The following is an 8,000-nucleotide window of genomic DNA, read 5'->3' as shown; positions in this document are numbered from 1 at the left end:
AATATTTTTGTCATTCATTGAAAGGTAAAAGTGCCTCCGAAAGGTGTCGAAGCCTTCAAAAATTAGGCCTCTGCTGGGGGGAGAGCAACTGCACCTCTTTGAGGTGCAGAGATGCAGGGAGGTGTAGTTGGCTCACCTCAGAATTTATGAATCTTTTTGGGAGTCTCTAAACGTGCATAGTAAAATGTGAACTTCTTTTAGTTTTTCCAATCCCATGAAGTGGACCCTTTTCCCCATGTGGAGCTTTCATTTCCCTCAAACCCCAAAGCATGGAAAGCATGGAAGAAAAGGAATAAACTAATTTTTTATTCTTCAACTTTAACCCTTGTCTTTTCTTTTCAATTTTAAATCAAGAAGATTTGGGTTGCAGCTTTTTTAACGTCGTGCTCTTTCCTTTTCTTTGTTTGTGAAAAACTCTACACCCACACACACTTTTAGGAGTTTCTCCCTCTCAAAATATTTTATTGTCAAAACAATTTAGCCTGTGGTTGTCCCCACTTTTAGTTGTTCCCACTTTTCAAAGGGAGGGGTAAGTCGAGCAACTTGCCGACCGCAAAGGAATAAGTGAGGGTTGCTCTATTATAGCTGACCCCCTCTCGTGTGGGGGCTCTCTTAGTGCCCTCAGCACTAAGTGACAACAGGAGTCGGGAATTGCAAGCAAGGATATCGAGATGCGTTGTGCCCTCTGATTGGCAAAAATTAAAGAAGGAAAAAGTTTGGGGAGGGGGGGCTTTGTCACTATCGAGGGGGGATCTAAGGCCCAAATTTGCGGGTGTGAAGCGGCTTTGATCTCAACCGTCCGATCTTTGGTGAACTAGGGGTGGACTCGAAGTAAACTATGGCTGAACTCGGGGCAAAAATGGCGCCCTGAGTTCACCCCTAACTCACTCGCCTTGCGGGGTGTGGGTCGAACCCGAGACCTCTCGGTTGGCACACGAATGCCCTACCATCACGCTAGCACGTGTCACTGTCCATGTTGGCATGGTACATAATCACACCCTAGTTTACCCTCCCCTAGTTCACTACATGATCCAACGGCTAAGATTAAAGCCGCCTCGCCCCCTGAAATTTGGGCCCTAGATCCCTTCTGAGCCATATGGTTGTGCCATATAGTGACGAGGGGAGTGGGGGTCTGAGTTGACTTATAGTCTTCATGTTCACCACACAAGGCACATGATGCCGGTGGGCGAGTCAATTAGGTTATCAGGCTTACTTATGTGTGGTTCTGGGCTCGAATCGCCCGCCTGCAAGGGCAACCGCCACTTTTTTAGCACCGTTCATTGGCCTCGAGATTCCTGCGGGGGTCAAGAGTCGTTAATCCCACGCTCATGGGTCTTAAAGACCCCGTGTTACTTAGTGTTGAGGGTAGGTGCCCAAAATATGGCAACTGCCAACCAACCTACTGGCTTACCTCCTACTGGCTCTACTTTTAAAAAATTCATATTATATCAAGCTTCGGGCCCCAGCCTAAGGTCCCCCTCCCCTGCCTATTAAAGTCCCTACATAAGGCCTCCCACCGTGTTGGTTAACATCATCGTTACTTCCCCGATGCACATCCTCTCGGCTCTCCACTCTCCAACAACCCTCAACATGCAGCAACTCTAAGCAGGCCTTCATCCAGTCTTCAACATCCCTTCATTCGTAGATCAACGACCAAGGCACATACTTCTTCAACACATATATTAGGCGATCAAGCATTGTTATGCACTCACGGTAGGCAAGACAGAAAGATGCAGGCCTCCGTAGGGCTGAGAGAGAGAGAGAGAGAGAGAGAGAGAGAGAGAGAGAGAGAGAGAGAGATAGCAAAGCAAATAAGAGGACGTGCATGCTCTCCACGTCCCCGTCGTTCTCTCGATCCAATCCCAAATGAGCCGCAATTTAGGCCAGCAGGAAGTAAGATAGGGATGGCATCAGTTCGCCTCTATAGCAAAGCCAAGGTGATTGAACTACAAAAAAATATTGGACACAGGAAGAGAAAATGAGAGAAATCACACGAGAGAGAGAATGGCAAGATTGTTGCATGCATTCTTGCAAAGGAAGAGCAGTATCTTACGAGATTCTACTTATTCACCCTTTTTCCAAATATGTACGACCTACTGATGGTAGGCGTTAACTTTTTGGCCTGCCCCAAAGGGGTGAGCCTCAGCACTATCTCACACGAGCATGGGCGTGATGGGATCAATGGCCCACACCTATTTCTCTGAGGGGGGCATCGTGGGCCGCGTCCGATGTTGCAGCATGCCCCAAATTTACCAATTTGCTTGAATTTATCAAACTAACCCGAATTTACAGAGCTGAAGAATCGTCATAGAAGAAGCCCTTCTCCCAATGCTTTCAACAAGCACACTCAAGTGAGGTGGTTAAGGTGATAGGCTTGCAAAGGTGACGTTCCGGATTCGATTCCGCGGAGGGGGGGCATGCCCAAATTTACAAGTTTTGTTGCACCCGAATTTACTAATTTGCTCGAATTACCACAATCGCATCGGACGGCTCACATCGCACTCGATCCCCGAAATGGGTGTGGGCCATTGATCTCGTCCTATCTATGCCCGTGTGAGATAGTGAGGAGGAGGGGCGAGCCCTTAGTGATGCCTCCCCTTTTTGCTAATGAAAAATAAGAGTTATTCTTTTAAAGTGCATTTTTTTTTCTAGAATAAGTTAGTGGGCATTCATTGCTTATAGTGGGATACATACTAAACAATGAGTGCTCTGTTAATTGGGGGCTGAAATTCAAAGAAATCTTCCACTTTGGAAAGAAAAGAATTAGTTGTCGCCATCACCCGCTCTGTGCCAAATCCCGCCTCCCCTCTAGGCTCTCACCCCGGTCTCCCCTCGTTTATAAATAACACGGGGTGGGAGTCAAGGGATCAACGACGGGGTGCCTTTTCGACCGGGGGGGGCTTTGGACCGTCGGATCCACGCGACAGGAAGGGACAAGGATTTTTATTTGCAGAGTCATTATACCTGCATGGATGCGTGATAGGCGGGTTGGATAAGGCGTGGGAGTCTGGTGGAGGAGGTGGAGGGCTCGAACAACGATTGCGACGGTGGGCACCTATAATTTTACCCCATGCAGCAAAGATCAACGGTGGATTGAATGCCAGTTGTTGATCCCTCGACTCCATCCCCTGTTCTTTATAAACGAGGCTGGTCCCCCTCCTCACCATGGCTGCCTCCATGGAGAACGTGGACAACGGGAGTGCAGGATATGGTGTAAAAATCGTGGACCGCGGTGCAGCTTTGCTTTCCCGCCTCCTTGGCATCTCCAAGGCTATTTCAATCGACATTGAAGAGCTCAACAACATCCTTTGTGTCGGCTTTCTAGGGTTTTTGTTGTGTCTCGAAGCGATCTGATCTTGTTTGAAGGCTTTCAATTGACTGTTGTTACCTTCTCTCTCCACTCCACTGCCGTAAGATGGCCTCCCATGGCCTCTTTGCTATGCAAATTGAATGGCATGGATTGCACTCCTTTCCTGCCATGGCACATGTAGGACTTCTTGCTCCTTTTGCAAAGTTTTCCAATAACTCGGAGAGAGAGAGAGAGAGAGAGAGAGAGAGAGATATCTTCCCTCCTACTTTGCTGGCAGCTGACACCATGGACGTCACCCTTCTATTAGCTCTTGAAGACGAGTTTTCCTCATAATTGAAGGGGAATCACTTTTGAGGAAGGGAATGAGATTCCTACGGAATTAATTTATGAATTTCAAAGGAAACCATCTCAAGTTGTCGCTCCATCGGGTCTACAGAAATGTGTCAGCCCTCACATTGCAGTGTAGGCAAAGTGGGCAAGAAATTTGACACTATGCATGATTTATCACCAGCCCTGTGTGCTCATGCACTTAGCTTCTCTCAGCTTAGCTTCTCCTACTGTGATGTCTCCTTCTGTACTAGGCATTGCAAACCATAGGGCAAATAAGCCATGGAGCAGTGCATGGGCAAATAAGGGACACAAGGAAAACAAGTAGGCCATCACATGTGATTGAAACAGACAGCACATGGATCTCTCTCTCTCTCTCTCTCTCTCTCTCTCTCTCTCTCTCTCTCTCTCTCTCTCTCTCTCTCTCTCTCTCTCTCTCCATGTGCCATTTACCGCCCTTTTCACCTGAAAGGTGTGAAAGCATCTATATTAAACTACATCATGAGTCCTAGTTGAAGAAACCTAGTTATGGAGTCACCTCATGATCTTTCTTCAACTACATCATGAGGAGTCACCCATGAAACCGGATTGGTGCAAAAAAGTCTCACCTTATGATGCTCGCATGCTACATGGGAGATGAAGGTTGCAACTACCAATAAGGCTCCACACTGAAGACACACGACCAGGCCCAAATCAAAGACTAGGGATTTCACTACAATGCTGACAATGATGGTGTGGGTTGTGCTAATAGCAAGGCCAACGATAGTGAATCATAGCCTTTAAGGTAGTGGGGGTTTGTCCACAATGCATAAAGTATCATAGGCAAGAACCATGAATCAAATCACATCAACGAGCCCAAGTTTTCCTACTCAAGGCAGTAGTGCACAAGTATAGGGTAATTTCTTTTTGGATCACTGCAACTAGACTATAATTGGTTTCAACTTTAATGACATAGCTTCTCCACTCACAAGTGCAAGGCAAAGCATTGCAACATGCAAAATTTGCTACATTGCCAAACAAGATTGCATGTGCATTATCTATGAGCACTTTTATCTTTAAAAGAGGGCCATTATTTATAGCAAGCTTGGTGTGATTTGAACCATTTGTGATCAAGTGCGCGCCTCAGGTGGAAACTTCAGGTTGCTGATTAGCAGGTTCAAAGTAGTAGTTGAGGGTGTTTCAAAGGGAGAGCAGGTGGCTGGAAGAAGTAGCAAAAAGGATCATGAGCCTTCAATAGTAAAATAGCCCAACCATTTTCAAGGGAATTTGGGGGATACACCCCAAAGTTGGTCACGCACCATAGCTTGGATGGCATGCTGAAAGCCACGTTGCTTTTACCACATTCGCACAAATGGGGAACCAAAGCAGCCCAAGGCAATCACCTACGATATTGACATGGTGAAATGAGGTCTATGAGTCTCTTGCCAGTGCTAGGCACTTTCACCAGCTATGATAGCTTGAAAAGTGGATGACTGAGATTGACAAGGGTAGATTTTGTGGTTTGATTGCCACCAAGGTTTGAACACAAAGGAGGCCATAAGCAACAATGCTATTGGGATGGAGGCACTACTAGCCGTGTTAGGATAGTTCTACCTATAATGATGTATATTATTCATGGGATTAGCAAGGAATGTGGAACAATAGTGAAGTCGTTGACAACAATAATACAAGGTTTTTATCAATGGTTTTGCCAACAAACAAGAGTATTGAACATAGCTTAAGGAACAATAAGGAAAATCTAATAATTTGCTAGATTCTTTGGGACACCTGCTTGTAATGCAACTTCTCTGAGACATACACCCACTTGGATGTAGTGGAATAGTGTGCCTGCATGAGAGAGAGAGAGAGAGAGAGAGAGAGAGAGAGAGAGAGAGAGTTTTTCCTTCATAATTTTGTTGCATGTTTGCTAGCTCGACTCCTTTGCCTTGACTACTTGTATTCCTCTGTGTCTTTGAACACACATTTAACAAATCTCTGAGGAAGAAATTAATGTGAAGTGTGTTGTCAGATACTTGCTAGTTTTCATGAATCATATAATTGTTTCAATATGAAAAATCATACCGTTGTTTGATAATGCTTTGTATTCATGTTCCCGTTTGCGATAAGTACGAAAACTAAGGGATGATGTATTGTAACTTGCGCAAGAAAACTTCTAAGATGTTAGGTTGCAATCTAATGCATGTGTTTTGTATCTTGTATGATGTTACGTACTGGCAACCTTAGATGCTACATCTTGTTTCTTGGACCTCGTCTTAAGGTTTGCAAAGTCTCAACTAATTGCATTCCACAAGGGCATGCCTTGTGATTTTATCACTTGTTTGGGTTTAGTTACATATTGTCAGGAGATACAAATAATGGTGTGGTCCTAAAGCATGATTATTAGTAAGACGAATGGGACTCTTGTCACCTCCGACGGTGGTGCTGTTGTGTAAAGAGGTCATATAGTAAATCATGAACATATATCTAAATTAATTTCAGAGCCCATTATGGCTCAAGCTGCTAGGACAATCACACATATACATCTCAAAACGTTCACACCTAGAGACCCAAACTATTATGTGTTATTTATCCCTCTCCTTTTGCAATTGTTCACACATATTACATAAGTAAAATACCCAACAAATCTTCCCATTTCACAATGCATAGACCAAATGTAGGCTACTGTTTGCGACATAGACTTCATTACAATACACAATGTGTACAGTCGCATCCACACAGCCCACACACAACAATTAAGAGTATAGTAATACCCTACTATCTCTTTTTGGTGATCTCCTTGCTATCACCCCACAACGCCTTTAAGAAGGTCACCGTTCTCCTTCTCCATAGCAAGATTTTTATGCACTTACTTGCCAAGTCCCAGTAATGATACACTTTTTAGCAAATCCTAGAAGGACACATAAGCAAGATTCCACCTCATAAAGTGCAAACTCTACATGAGCACATGGTTGTGTCACCTTGATTTCATGGGGATTGAATCATAATTGGCTTCTTTGCCCTATATGGTTGCATGTTTGCATGGCATGATCAACTCCCTTACACAATTGGCCACTTTCACCCATGTATTGCTTGCCATGTCTCACCTCTAGAGAAGAGCTTAATCCCTTTGATGGTGTGAGTAGACCTCTTTTTGCACATTTATGTTTTGTAGCTTTACACATCTATTTGATTGTTTTTCGCAGAGCACTACCAACCTTTACCTCCTCACCAACTTTTTTTGCCTTGTTTGGTGTTAGATTGTCCTTAGTGCTTGAAATATGTTGAGGCTCAATGCCCTAATGCAGGTTTAATTGATCACTCTTATAATGCGCTTAGGATCGATTAAAACTCCACCCCACATATACAAGTGATAAAATCACGAGGCCTTCAAAGCTCCAGTTGGTAAAATGATAAAAAAAACTAACCTACTAACTTTAAGTAGCTAAAAGATCCAGTAGCTGCCATTTGGTAAAATTGTTTGATATTTGAGTTGTACCAACAACTGGCATCAACTACAAACTGCTTGAAGGACATTGAAATTTGACCACCACCACCAGATAAACTATTAGTAATTCAAAGCTACAAGCTTGAGTTGACATGGTTGACATGAAGCTACGACAAGGACATTGGCAAAAATCTATTCACATTAGTTATTGAAAAGTAAACTTTTACACACCTGATTTGAAAAGTTTTGAGCAGAAATTGTTCGTATTAGATAGTTTGTATTCGCTCTTAACAATAGCATTACATGACTTGGCCTTTCCCACACCTAGCTTACAGTTGTCCACTGAAGTAGATTTATTTCTACTCTATGCTACATTATAATTGAGAGAGAGAGAGAGAGAGAGAGAGAGAGAGAGAGAGAGATGCTAATGACTTGGCCTTTCCCACACCTAGCTTACAGTTATCCACTGAGGTAGATGTATTTCTATTTTATGCTACATTATAAAAGAGAGAGAGAGAGAGATTCAAATTAAGCCCAAAAGGGCCTATAGCTAAGGGAGACCTCATTGAGAAGTAGATGAGGGAACTCTTTGTTAAGCTTGAGATGCTCTTTGATGGGTAGTACATGTCACACAAAGGCTTTGAGCTATGATTGCTTACTAGCTATAAGCATTGACCATGTTTGTGTGTTAAGGGCATACTATGTTTTTAATATATAAGTAAACCAAATGCCTTGGACCGCGCTTCTTGAAAAATTTGTGATACCTTGCAGACTCATGTATGTGCAAATTGGCCCACAAATATTACCCAAGGGAGTTTAATTCACCAAAGAACTACTATAAGGATTACCTACCTAGAATAGGCAGATGGTGTACAATCCTAGGGGAGAAAACTTACCGTACCATGTAAGTGCAGGGGAGGGTTTTTTTTTTAAACAAGT

This window comes from Adiantum capillus-veneris, chromosome 3 (genome assembly GCF_014529385.1).
Source record: "Adiantum capillus-veneris isolate H3 chromosome 3, ASM1452938v2, whole genome shotgun sequence".
Lineage (NCBI taxonomy): Eukaryota > Viridiplantae > Streptophyta > Polypodiopsida > Polypodiales > Pteridaceae > Adiantum > Adiantum capillus-veneris.
The sequence above is the reverse complement of the archived record's forward strand: the minus strand, read 5'-3'. Positions refer to the sequence as shown.